Source organism: Saccopteryx bilineata, chromosome 4 (genome assembly GCF_036850765.1).
Source record: "Saccopteryx bilineata isolate mSacBil1 chromosome 4, mSacBil1_pri_phased_curated, whole genome shotgun sequence".
Classification (NCBI taxonomy): Eukaryota; Metazoa; Chordata; class Mammalia; order Chiroptera; family Emballonuridae; genus Saccopteryx; species Saccopteryx bilineata.
In genome coordinates, this window is record NC_089493.1 from 121,089,798 (window position 1) to 121,103,884 (window position 14,087).

The following is a 14,087-nucleotide window of genomic DNA, read 5'->3' on the forward strand; positions in this document are numbered from 1 at the left end:
AATCCCCTTCACTATTGCAACAACAACAAAAAAATACCTAGGAGTAAATATAACATAGGAGGTTAAAGACTTGTACTCGAAAAATTATAAAACATTGATAAAAGAAATCAAGGAAGATACAAACAAGTGGAAGCATATACTGTGTTCATGGCTAGGAAGAATAAACATCATTAAAATGTTCATATTACCCAAAGCAATCTATAAATTCAATGCAATTCCTATGAAAATACCAAGGACATATTTCAAAGATATAAAACAAATATTCCAAAAATTCATATGGAACCAAAAAAGAACACGAATAGCCTCAGCAATCCTGAAAAAGAAGAATAAAGTGGGTGGGATTCCACTTCCTGATATCAAGTTATACTAAAAGGCCATTGTACTCAAAACAGCTTGATGCTGGCATAAGAATAGGCATATAGATCAATGGAACAGAACAGAAAACTCTGAAATAAACCCACACCTTTATGAATAACTGATATTTGACAAGGGTAATAAAGATAATAGCATACAATGGAGTAAAGATAGTCTCTTTAACAAGTGCTGTTGGGGAAATTGGACAGTTACCTGCAAAAAATAAAATAAAATTAGACAACCAACTTACACCATTCACAAAAATAAACTCAAAATGGATAAAAGACTTAAATGTAAATCATGAAACCATAAGCATCCTAGAGGAAATCATAGGCAATAAGCTCTCCAACATCACTCGCAGCAATATATTTGCTGATTTATCTCCACATGCAAGGGAAATAAAGGATAGAATGAACAAATGGGACTATATTAAACTAAAAATCTTTTGCACAGCTAAAGACAATATGAACAAAATAAAAAGGTAAACCACACAATGGGAGAACATATATGACAATACATCTGATAAGGGGTTAAAAACCAAAATTTATAAAAAACTTGTAAAACTCAACACCAGGAAGATAAACAATCAAATAAAAAAAATGAGTAAAATAAATGGACACTTCTCCAAAGAGGACATACAGATGGCCAGTAGGCATATGAAAAAATGCTCAACATCACTAGTCATTAGAGAAATGCAAATTAAAACCACAGTGAGATACCACCTTACCCCAGTCAGAATGGTGCTCATCAACAAAACAACACAGAATAAGTGCTGGCGAGGATGTAGAGAAAAAGGAACCCTCCTGCACTGCTGGTGGGAATGCAGACTGGTGCAGCCAATGTGGAAAACAATATGGAGATTACTTAAAATATTAAAAATGGAACTGCCTTTTGACCCAGTCATCCCACTTTTAGGAATATATCCCAAGAACACCACATCAACAATTCAAAAGGAGAAATGCACCCCCATGTTTATGGCAGCATTGTTTACAATAGCTAAGATCTAGAAAAAGCCCAATTGCCCAACAGTGGCAAATGGATTAAAATCTATGGTACATATACACAATGGAATACTATGGGACCATGAAAAGGAAGGAAATACTACTTTTTGCGACCACATGGATGGACCTGGAAACTATTATGTTAAGTGAAATAAACCAGGCAGAGAAAGGAAAATATCATATGACCTCACTCATTTGAGGAATTCGATGACCACTATATATTGAGGAGCGGAATAGAGACAGAGGCAGAATGAAAGGATCCAGAAGGAAAGTGGACAGAGGGGAAGGGGATAACAGGGTGATAGGACGGGATGAGAGTAGGAAAGCAAATCCTGGAGAAAAGGGATGAGGGCGTTACAGGGAGGGGGACAAGGGGGATGTACTGGGGAACACAGGGGAGCAGAGTAGGTATTTGGGGGGACACTAGAATCTATGTAAACACAACAAATTAATTCAAAAGAGAGAAAGAATTGCTACCTTTATGAAGTTTATTCACATGCAAATAAGATAATTCAACATAGAACGTAGTACAAGCTTCACATCCTAACAGTAATACAAAATCTTATTCTCAAAAATAGTAATGTTAAAAACTTCAAATTCTCTAAGCTTCTTTAATATTAGAGAAATTATTTGATATAAATGTGGGTTTTTAAAGATAACTTATGAAAACCAATTTTCAAAGTACCTGACAGTGAGTCCAAAAAGATATCATATTCCATTTTCATTTTTGTAAATTCTTAATGCATTTACATGTATCCATATTTAATTTTTAATAACTTCATTTCTTAATTTGATTATATTTGCTTTTTACATTAATGCTCAATAATAAGAAGTACTAACACAAACATGATTAAAGGTTCTTATAAATTACATGTAGTTTTAAATACCAAGAGGGAAAAAAGTTGGAAAACTCATTCAAAATTTTAATTTAAAAATATGAAATATGGAGTATTTTAGAAATAACGCACCAAGTTTTTACAGAGAACAGATTCTTATTAGTTCATTTCTTTATGCCTATTTTCTGCCATAGTAAATGTGATTGTAATGGATAAGAACAATCATTTTAAACAGATGAAATAATCGTAATCTCTGTTTGTGACAGAATGACTTGTTCTGAACTAGCCTTTGCAAAATAAGTGGCTAAAAAAGTAAAAAAGAATATATAAAACTACAGTTTTTAGAATTCAGAAAAGAGAAAGCACAGAACTGTCATTCTTAAAAAAAGTGAATTAAAAATGAACACTATCATTGCTCATGGAGACACTTTCAAAACACAGCACAGAAGGGAAAAACAAGGTAAAGCATCAATAGCTTTATTTAATTGAGGAGAGAGAAGGAGGTGCAGAGTCTCAAGTGGCTTAAATGTATAAGGCAGAGTAACAGAAAGGCAATTATCAGAACTCCAGTAATCTCTAAGTAGAGACAGGGGAATAAATATTATCCATAATAAAACACTAATTAAAAAAAAAAAAAAAGATGGGGCCCTGGCCTGTTGGCTCAGTGGCATAACATCAGTTTGGCATGTGAAAATCCTGGGTTGAAATCCCAGTCAGGGCACACAGGAGAAGCAATCATCTGCTTCCACACACACCCTCCCCCCATCTATCTCTCACTTCCTCTCTTCTCTTCCAACAGCCATGGCTTGGTTGGAGCAATTTGGCCCCAGGTGCTGAGGATGGCTCCATGGCCTTGCCTCAGACACTAAGATAGCTCGGTTGCCGAGCAACTGAGCAGCGGCCCAGATGGGCAGAGCATCACCTGGCAGGGGGCTTAATGGGTTGCTCCTAGTGGGCACATGAGGGAGTCTGTCTCTGCTTCCCTGCCTCTCACTTAATAATAACAACAACAACAAAAAAGGATGGAAATAAATTTGAACAAATAATCAGTGACTTGTGATAAAGATATTAAGAAGTCAAACATACATATAACTGAGTATTGAAGAAGGCTGTAAAGTAAAAATATATTCCAAGAAATAATGGTAATTTTTTTCCAAATTTGTTATTAAAAAGCACAGCAACCCATAAATCTAAACTCAAAATAAGAAAAACCACACCAACATACATCACAATTATATTGCAGATAAGCTAAGAAAAAAAAATGAATCTTCAAAGCAGTCACATAAATAAGACACATCATAAGAAAATAAGGTGAACAAAATAAAAAAAAGCTGACTCCTCACTGACTTCCTTTTGGAAGTAAAGCAGATGGAAGACAATGAAAATTATCTTTAAAGCAGTTAAAGAAAAAGAAAAGCTTGTCAATTTAAATGTGGAATTATTCATTCATAAAGGTAAAATAAAGATATTTTGAGAGAAACAAACTGAAAAATTCATCACCAGTAGAATTGCACTATAAGAAAACAAAGAAATTTTCTTCAGTCTTGAAGAAAATTATATCAGATGAATTTTAAATCTTTAGAAATGAATAAAAAGCAGCAGAAATGGTATCTCTGTGATTAAGTATAAAATATTTTTGTTGTTTTATTGTTTACAGGTAGTACTTCTGGTATAAATATAAAAAGTAACAAAAAATATCATTTCACCTTAACCATCAAATAAGCTGAATAAGCTACAAGTCATATGCTTTTAAAAAATAACATCATCTTGCTGATGATGCAAATAAACTTGAACTAAATTCCAGAAAGTGACAGATTTTTATGAAAGAGGAGAGATCCACTGGTACCCTCCTATTATTCTCACAGTCAGAAAGAAGGACCTATCTGGCACTAATTGGAGAGAGTAGAAAATATCCTAACTTTTAAAAACATTTTTTAACACTTTATTTTGTAGACCACTTTTAGGTTTACAACAAAATTGGGAGAGAAAGTACACAGATTTCTTATGTAACAATTGTTCCCACACATGAAGAGTCTCCTCCATTATCAACATCCCCTGCCAGCATAGTAAATTTGTTATAATCAATTAATCTAATTTGACACATTATAATAATCATCCAAAAATCCATACTTTATATTAGGGGTCACTTTTGGTTTTATGCAGTCAATGGGTTTGAACAAATGTATAATGGCATATAGGCACATTTTAGGAATCGTACAAAGTATTTTCGCTCTCTCTAAATCTTCTGTGCTCTGCTTATCCATCTCTTCATTTTCTATCTCTCCAAAGCAACCACTGATCTTACCATCTCCACAGTTCTCCCCTTTTCTATAATGTCATATAGTAGGAACCGTATAGTATGCAGCTTTTCCAACTGATTTTTTTCACGTAGTAATATGACTTTAAGGTTATTACATGTTTTTTATGGCTTCATAGTTCACTTTTTTAAAAAAATTTTAAATTTTATTTAGACAATTAATTTTAACAGGGTGACATTGATCAACTCTATTAGAGTACATAGATTTAGAGAGATCATTTTGACATTTGGTTATGTTGTATACCCATCACCCAAAGTCATAATTGCTCACTTCTTTTTTGCACTGAATAATGGTCCATTGTCTGAATGAACTACAGTTTATTTATCTATTCGTCCACTGAAGGACATTTTGGTTGCTTCCAAGTTTTGGCAAATATGAATAAAGCCACATACCTGTACACATCTGTATACAGGATTCTCCGTAGATGTAAATATTTAACTCCTTTGATAAATAATAAGGATATAATTGCTGGGATATATGGTAATAATATATGTAGTTTTGTGTGAAACTGCCAAACTGTTTTCTAAAATGGCTGCACCATATCTTGTCGTGGTTCCATATTTTGGTCATTCCAATAAGTATTGATTGTTTCAATTTGCATTTACCTGATGACACATGATGAAGTGTATCTTTTCATATATTGCCATCTGTACATCTTCTTGGTGAGTTGTCTGTTAAGATCTTATGGCCCATTATTTATACATATTATTCTTTTAAATATTAAAATTAAGACTACATTATATATTTTGAATTAAGTTTCTTAATCAAATGTATCTTTTGCCAATATTTTCTCCCAATGTGTCTTAATCTCTTGACATTGTCCTTAAAAGAGCAGAAGCTTTTTTTTTTTATTCTTTTCATTTTTTTCTGAAGCTGGAAACAGGGAGAGACAGTCAGACAAGACTCCCGCATGCGCCCGACCGAGATCCACCCGGCACGCCCACCAGGGGCAATGCTCTGCCCACCAGGGGGCGATGCTCTGCCCATCCTGGGCGTCGCCATGTTGCGACCAGAGCCACTGTAGCGCCTGGGGCAGAGGCCACAGAGCCATCCCCAGCGCCTGGGGCCATCTTTGCTCCAATGGAGCCTCGGCTGCGGGAGGGGAAGAGAGAGACAGAGAGGAAAGTGCGGCGGAGGGGTGGAGAAGCAAATGGGCGCTTCTCCTGTGTGCCCTGGCCGGGAATCGAACCCAGGTCCTCCGCACGCTAGGCCGACGCTCTACCGCTGAGCCAACCCGGCCAGGGCAAGAGCAGAAGCTTTTTAATGTTAATGAGTTCAGCTTATCATTTCTTTCACGGATCATGTTTTAGATGCTATATGAAAAAAAGGCATCATCGTAACCAATGCCATTTAGGTTATTTATATTATCTTCTAGTGGTTTTACAATATTTCATTTGACATTTAGGACTCCATTTTGAGCTTATTTTTTGAATAACTTAATGTCTGTGTTAAATTTCTTTTTTTTTTTTTACATGAAAATATCCAGTTGTCCCAATACAACTTGTTGAGAAGAATATGTTTGTTCTGTTGTATTGCTTTTGCTGTTTGTCAAAGACTTTAATTACAGGTATGAGCATTGATTACTGGGATTTCTATTTTGTTTAATTTATTCTTTTATTGTTACACATTGTCTTGATTACTGTAGCTCTTTAAGTCTTGAAGTTGCAGAGTGTCTGTCTGTTCACCAACTTTGTTCTTCTGTAGTATTATATTGACTATTTTGGATCTTTTGCCTTTCTATATAAACTTTGAAATCAATACACTAACATCATAAAACAACTGTTGCAGTAATATAATGTTATAGTAATTAAATATATAGAAATGAAAAAATATGAAAGATATATAAAAGTAATTAAGATATAATATTAAAAGCAATTAAGGAAATTAAATAAAGTTATGCCATCTGTATAGGTATTAATATAGTGTGTATAAATATGATAATATTTGTACACACTATATTAATTCTGACTTTCGAGCAGAGGGCCCAGTTAGTGTGTGTGTGAAGTTATACATAGATAAGAAGTGGCTTGATGTCATAACTCTGTAAGTTAACATAAACAAGAAGCTTCCCTAGGAACACCTTAAAAGTGGCTTGATGTGATATTTCAGTAGATTAGCATAAAAAGGGCTCTCTATGAGGAACTCCCAAAAAGGTAGTTTGAGGTGATAATCCTGTAAATTGACAAAGGTGGGTTGAGATGATAATCTTGTAGATTGACACCTGTTAGAAGGTGTTGGCTAGAAAAGGTACTAAAGCTAAGGGGATACCTGATGTATAGTCACCCAGACTCCAATGTTGATGTGGACTGTCTCCACACCGCTTTGTGCAAAGACAGCTGAGAGGAGCACAACAAAGGGGCCTCCTTAAACTGTACCCAGGCACGCCAAAAGGATTTGTGAGTAATAAACTGCCTGTGTGATTCTTGCAACTAACTTGTGTATAGGTCAGTTTTGTCTTTCTTCCGGTGGCAGTTAGTGTTGGCACTGATCAGTAGCATCCTCCCAGCTACCTCAAGGGTAGTTTCGAAAAGGCTGCCTGCCCTGCTAATAAGCAGGAGTGTCCCTTGGTGCTGGAAAGTCAAATTGGGGATACCTGATCAAAATAGAGTTCAGGCTCTACTGGGACAACAACTTTTGAGTTTTAACAATTTTTTTTGTATGATAAGTCTTTTTTAGCAGATGTGTTTTAGTGAGCCTAGGTCTCTGGACTGTGAACTTCACAAATATTTCTATGTTCCTCTCTCTATCTCCTTAGATGAGACCTGATGGCTATAGTGGGTTGGAGTTAAGCATTTCCTTTTTCTACTTGTAATTCTACAGCTGGCTGGTATTGAGTCGTTTCCCAGGTTATGTGGGTTCCCACAGCAGCTTAAGCTCTATTTAATTTGATTCCCTTTAAGACAGACCTTGTTAAGAATTACAGAGTGCTCTAACATAATTCAAAAGGGTTCTTTTCCTTCTCCCCATTGGAAGCAGGAGTAGGTATATTTCCCGATATTTGCTGTGGGAAATTGATGGAGTTCCAGGAGGTAAATCTTAAAATATTGTGGAATTATCCTTTATAACTGGGTTACCCTGAATTTAAAACCCTCAGCCATGTCTGCATGGCATCTCCAGCAACTCACTGTGACAGTTCAGTTCTCCCACTGTGCCACTGTTTCCTACAGTGTCTACAGCTCTGTGTCTGCTCCAGTAATCAGGGGCTCCCTGGATTCACCATTCTGTCTTTCCAACATTGGGGCAATAGTTAGCCTATCTATCTATCTATTCCCCTCTTTTATGGAGCCAGGATGAGGGTTTTTGTGTTATTTATTTATTTATTTATTTATTTATTTATTTATTTATTTTTATTTTCAGTTTGCTCAGCACAGGTGAAATAGAAAACCAGAATTTTTTTTCTTCTTTTCCAAATAAGAGGAGTGGAGATAGAGAGACAGACTGTTGCATGTGTACTATCTGGAACCCACCCGGCAACCCCCATCTGGGCCATGCTTACCACAGAGCTATCTTTAGCTCATGAGGCAGAGGGTCCATGGAGCCATCCTCAGGGCCAATGCACTTGAGTCAATCAATCCATAGCTGTGGGAGGGGAAGAGAGAAAGAGAGAGCAGAAGAAGGAGGGGTGGAGAAGCAGATGGCCCCTTCTCCTGTCTGACCTGACCAGGAATCAAAACCAGGACATCCACATGCTGGTCTGATGCTCTACAACTGAGCCATCAGTCAGGGTGAAACCAGAATTTTAATCAAGTTTTAAGAACCACATGTGATAGAAGAAAACAAAATTTAAAAGAGCCCCAAACCAAGGCCAGAAAATGTTTCCTCAGAATTTCATTCTTATTTGTATTTATTGAGTCATGGAGATCTTAAATGATAAATATGGACTAGAGAGCAGAGAGATGTTCTATAGTTGCAGATAAAAGATAATCAGAGGTGAAAAGAAAAATTAAATTGAATTATCCAGGTAATTCAGATGTCCACCTTTGGAAAAATGGGTAATAAGAAGGGGCCTGAAAAAAATTCGCTCAGGAATTTCTGCTTTAAAAGATTGAGAAGGGTAAGAAGAGCTCAATTCTTTTCCTCCCATTCAGATACTTCTAACTTTCAACCATCTGGAGCGACATGGGAGAAGTGAGAATATTTTTTATTTTTAGAAAATATTTCTACCTTCATAGAACGTTGTGAGGCTCAGATTTTGCCCATCAAAGAAATCCAGGGTTTAGCTCATAGATCAAACAGATCTCCTTGGTCATCAGAATAGCTGGCAGGAGCACTGTCAAACAGGATCAGAATTCCAAAAGTTTATACAACACATGGTTCATTTGCACAAAAAAGATCTCCAAATCCATTGTGCTAAGGTTCCATGGCTGAATAAACTGGAAATTCCCAACCATTCTTTCCAAACATTTGAAGCTACAGTGAACTGAATCACAATAATACTATAGCAAATTACAGACTGAGCTTAACTGCAGAACATATACTCACCCCCCACTCTAGTGACAAAGAAAAAACATCCATATATATTTTTTAAAAGTAAATATCATTTATTTTATAACCTAATGTGTTTTTGGTATAAAATATGCTGCATAAAGTAAGAAATCACACACACAACAACAACAACAGAAATATGAGAAAAAAAAAGAAAAAGTGGCTAACATTCAAAAAGGAAATGGTCAATAGAAGCAGACTTAATAGACATTCCAGATGTTAGAATTGTCACAAGTAATTTAAAATAACTTAAAAAATGCTAAAATATCAAATGGAAGATGTAGAAAACAGGCATGATGTTATGGATAATACTAGCAGAGATGTAGAAACACTTTTTAAAATGTAAATGGTTTTGAAGAAACTATTAGATGTGCTTGAGAGAATAGTGGGCACAGCAAAGGAAAATATCAATGTACTTAAAAGCAGATAGATAGAAAAACAATCTAAACTCCAACAATTGAGGAAAATAAAGCTGAAAGAAGAGAATATAAAGTCTGAGATCTGAAGGAAAATATAAAAATCTCTGATATAATCATAACTGGAGTTCCAGAGAGAAAGGAAGAAGAGAATGGAGAAGAACTATTTAAAGGGATAACAGTTAAATAATTTCCAGAATTGATAACATTAATGATCCAAAAGGCCAATTAACCCTAAGCAGTATCAACACAATTATACTTAGACATATAAATGTCAATTTGTAAAAATAAAATAGAAAGAGAAAAATTATAAAGACAGCAGAGAAAAAAAATTATAAAAACTATAATTGAATTTTCAAAATAAATAAAAGCCAAAAAATGGAATAATATATTTAAAAAGTAAAAAAAAAAAAATCCTTTAAATTTTGTGTTTCACAGCCAATAAAAAATATTCTTCAAAATGAATATAAACCAAAAATACTCAGAGGTAGAAAAAGTTAAGAAAAAATAATCTCAGATATTATCTGCAAGACATTATGAATGATATTCGTAGGATAAAAAAAAAAATTGAAAAAAATCACCCACCAAGAAAATACAAAGGTGGTAGGTTCAATCCCAAAGATTTCAATAATTATTTTAAAAACAACTTGAATCAAAACATGAGGCAAAGATTATTAATTTGCCATAAATAGTAGGGATGGCCATTCATTAAGCATTAAAAGAAAAACTTTGAAAACAGAGACAATTGAAAGTCAAAGGCTAGAAAAGATAGATTACAAAACACTGAGCATAAAAAATTTGGCATAACTAAATTATCATCAAACAAAGTAGAAAACTGATAAAAGTGTACCAGATATAAACAGAGGCATTTCATAGAAAAGGATGAGTTCATCAAGAAATTATGAGAGGGAGTCTATAACCAAAGATCACCAAAGAACCCACATCAAGACTGGTAGGAAGGATGGAGACGCAGAAAGAGCTGCCCTGCTCCCAAGAGTGAGTGGCAGCTGAGGGTATGGAGGGACTCTCACAGTGGGGTGTGTTGCCCTGAGAGGTGTGGGTTCTTAGCCCCAGGCCCAGAGCCCCAGTCTAGAGCCCCAGAGTCTAGAAGAGATGCCCAGACAGCATTTAGCTATGAAAAGAGCCAAGTTTCTGTCCGCAAGAAAGAGACAGAGCTCTCAGATGCAGACTTTGTTTTAACGGCCCGTACAGAACACCCTGTTCACAGCCACTTATCTGGGGCTCTGGCAGGAGAGAACTGAGAGGACTGGAGTTGAGGGAGAAGAGTGTAAAGTTGGAGGCCTAAGGAGAGAAACTATGGGGGATGGCCACCAGAACCCCTGTGCAGAGTCAATCTCCAGTACTGCAGTCACAATCTTTCTTGGGTGGAGCTGTCCCCTCTGAGTGACATCAGCCTGGGGAAAAGCAGCTACTCTGACCTTGGGAGAATCTCCTACCCCAGTCATGGTGATAGGTCTTTCTGAGAGGCCAGGAAGCAGGGAGCGTGTCAGTGACTCAGTTTTCTGGTGAAGAGTCCTGAACTCCCCTCCAACACTATATCAAGTCTATGACTGGTGCTTCCAACTCATAAGAGATTCAGTTGAAACTGTGGGTGAGCAGACCACACCTCTGGATCTCAGAAGCCACACCCACCAGACTTCTGGGGCCACACCCTACTTAGGTCTCAGAAAAAAGTCTGAACAGACTGACACCTGGGGCTAAGGTGTGGAGCCACACCCAACACCCTTCCAAATCCCTAAATTGCCACAGGCTTTAGAATCTAGCAGAAATTTTTTTTCAGCGGATGAGCATAAAAAGCAGCCAGCAGACAGGCTACAGGAGGCCAGACTCAAGGACACTTGGCCATTTGAGTGGAATTTCCACCAGGACCAGAGTGAGTAAAAGCCTACCTAGGAGTGCAGCTTTGTATTTCCATGTGTACCTGGGCCCAGCAGAGGAAGCCACAAACTCTGAGTTGCTTGTACGTCCAAAAAGGTTGCTGAGGGCCAGTCACAGGCAGTGTTTCCCACTGGCCTGTGCTAGGTTCCTGTTTGGGAGGCCCAGGGCTAGCACATCCAGGGGCCAGCTGCAGAAAGCATCAGTTCAGGACCAAACAACCCTTCCTAGAGTGGTATCCTAAGGAAAAGCTCCTCACAACTGTCCCAGCTGAGGCAACTTTTACTCTCTGTGTTCAGCACCAGCACAGTGGCTCCTGTGCCTTGAATAGGGTGGAACTTCACAGTCAGCTGGCCTGGACACTGGATATTCTGTCTGGCTGGGCTAGGTTCCACAGGAAAAATGGAGAGAGGTTTGGAGCATGGAAATTTAAAGTGTGGGTCCCTGTGATTCTATTGTTGGATCTGGTCAATGAGCTTAGCCACCTTTGGGAGGGGCACAGTCAGCACCAAGAAAGGACTCTTTCCATGACTGGGGTCTCAACAGCTGAAAGAACTTCTGAAGAGAGGACTGCTGGCCACACTCGTTTTGAACCTGTTGCTCACCTTGTTGGGGAGAAATAAAATTTCAGTATCTAGCAGTTGCTGAGAGATCATGCTCTGGAGTAAGGGCCAAATTCCCTGTACTGAGCTCCTTACCAAGAGACTCCTGAAGAACAGGATCCCACAAATGTATTCACAACCTCAGCTGCCCTAACCCAACAAGACTGCAACCTGTAGAGGGGTCAGTAGGGTGAGGCCAATCTGAGCCCTCACTATAGTCTTACTACAGAAGACTCTGTGGGAAGACCAAGCAACACCAAGAGGAGGAAGAGCAGCTGAAAAGTGGAGAAAAATGTTATAGAACTTGGAGCTTTTACAGAGCTGTTGTCATCTCTAAGCAGAAAGAAGCTGATCCTTATAGAAATGTTTGCTCCTCCCATAGTACCTAGACACAGAAAATGCATACAAAAACAGCAAAAAGTGCAGTAGCTGCAGAATGGTAGCCCATAGAAAGTTACAAACAACAGCTGATGCCAACCCCCAAAAAATTAGAGCCAACACTACTGGCATTGGGTGGCAGAGAGCACCAACCCTAGACCCTGCTACCTACACAAGCAGCACACCCAGGTTAGAGTCTAGCAAGCACCAGACACTATGGAGAATAAATATGCCCAACAAGACAGACATTTCACAGTGTATAATACACATGATTAAGGTTGACCTTAGAGCCAGTCAGCCTAAAGTGATAACCATACACATGAAAGGACAAATGGCAACTATACTCACATACAACAAAAGGAAAAATAGTACCCTCAAGAAACATTTTTATAACAAGGGAAATAAGTGGCCTGGAGAACAGTACCAACAAGCCCATCTTCTTTATAAAGACCACAAAAAATTTAAATTAGGAGAGGACTAACTAATGCACAGACACAAAGGGCAAACAGAGAAATGTAACTCAAATGAATAAAAAAGATAAATCCCCAGAAAAAGAACTGAATGAGATGGAAGTAACTAAAACACCAGATGCAGAATTTAAACAATGATTTTTAAGATTATCAAGGACCTTAGTGCAACAATGGATGGACATAATGAGCACCTAAATAAAGAAATAGCAAGCATCAAAAAGGACTTTGAAATCATAAAAAAAAGTGAGTAATGAAAAATACAATATCAGAAATAAAGACTGCACTAGATGGAATTAACAGCAGGCTGGATGAAGCAGGGATCAAATTGGTGATTTAGAGAAAAAAATAAACAAAAGCATGGAAGATGAGCAGCAAAACAAGGCTCAAAAAGTCTGAGGAAACTCTGAGAGAGCTCTGTGAAAACATGAAGAGAAACAACATCCACATCATAAAGGTTTCTAAAGGAGAAAAGAACAAACAAGGGATAGAGAATCTGTTTGAAGAAATCATAGCTGAAAATTGTAAATTGATGAATAAAAAAGTCATACAAGTTCAAGAGCACAGAGTTCCATTAAAGAGGAACTCAAGGAGGCCTACACCAATACACATCATAATTAAAGTGTAAAAGTTAAGAGACAAAGAAAGAATACTAAAAACTGCAAGAGAAAAGCAGTTAATTGCATACTGACGAGCCCCCATAAAGATGACATCCAACTTCTCAACAGAAACACTTGAGGCCAGAAGTGATTGGCAAGAAATATTCAATTGATGAAAAACAAGAATCTACAACCAAGACTTCTTTATCTAGGAAGGCCATTGTTTAAGATTGAAGGAGAAATAAATAGTTCCTCAAGCAAAAACAAACAAACAACAACAACAAAACTCAATGAATTCATTACAGGCAAACCAGTACTGTGAGAAATGTTAAGTGGCCTGCTGTAAAAAGAGCAAAGGAAAAAAAATATCAGAAAATGAAGATTGTAGATTTAAAGAATAAAATGGCAAGAAACAACTACATATCAATAATAACCTTAAATGTAAATGGATCAAATGACCCAATCAAAAGATATAGGGTAGCAGCATAAATAAGAAAACAGAACCCATTCATATGCTGTTTACAAGAGACCCATCTTAGAACAAAAGATACACATAGACTAAAAGTGAAGGAATGGAATAAAGTATTTCACGCAAATGGAAATGAAAAAAAAAGCTGCTGTTGCAATACTTATATCTGAAAAATAGACTTTAAAACAAAAGCTATAAAAGGGATAAAGAAGGTCACTACATAATGATAAAGGAAGCAATCCAATAGGATACAAATATTGATCAAC

General features: G+C 37.0%; 1 protein-coding gene across 7 annotated transcripts in view; it reads right to left on the reverse strand.

Annotated features, from left to right (window-relative positions):
* Positions 1-14,087, reverse strand: part of LRFN5 (leucine rich repeat and fibronectin type III domain containing 5) — a 428,403-nt gene that overhangs the window by 23,723 nt on the left and 390,593 nt on the right. Inside the window, exon 1 of one of the 7 annotated variants that reach the window (XM_066277862.1) lies at positions 8,006-8,071. The exons of the other annotated variants lie outside the window; for them this stretch is intronic. The gene's annotated coding sequence lies outside the window, so the exon portion shown is untranslated. Of the gene's footprint in view, positions 1-8,005; positions 8,072-14,087 lie in introns of those variants that run through there. 7 annotated transcript variants of the gene reach the window in all.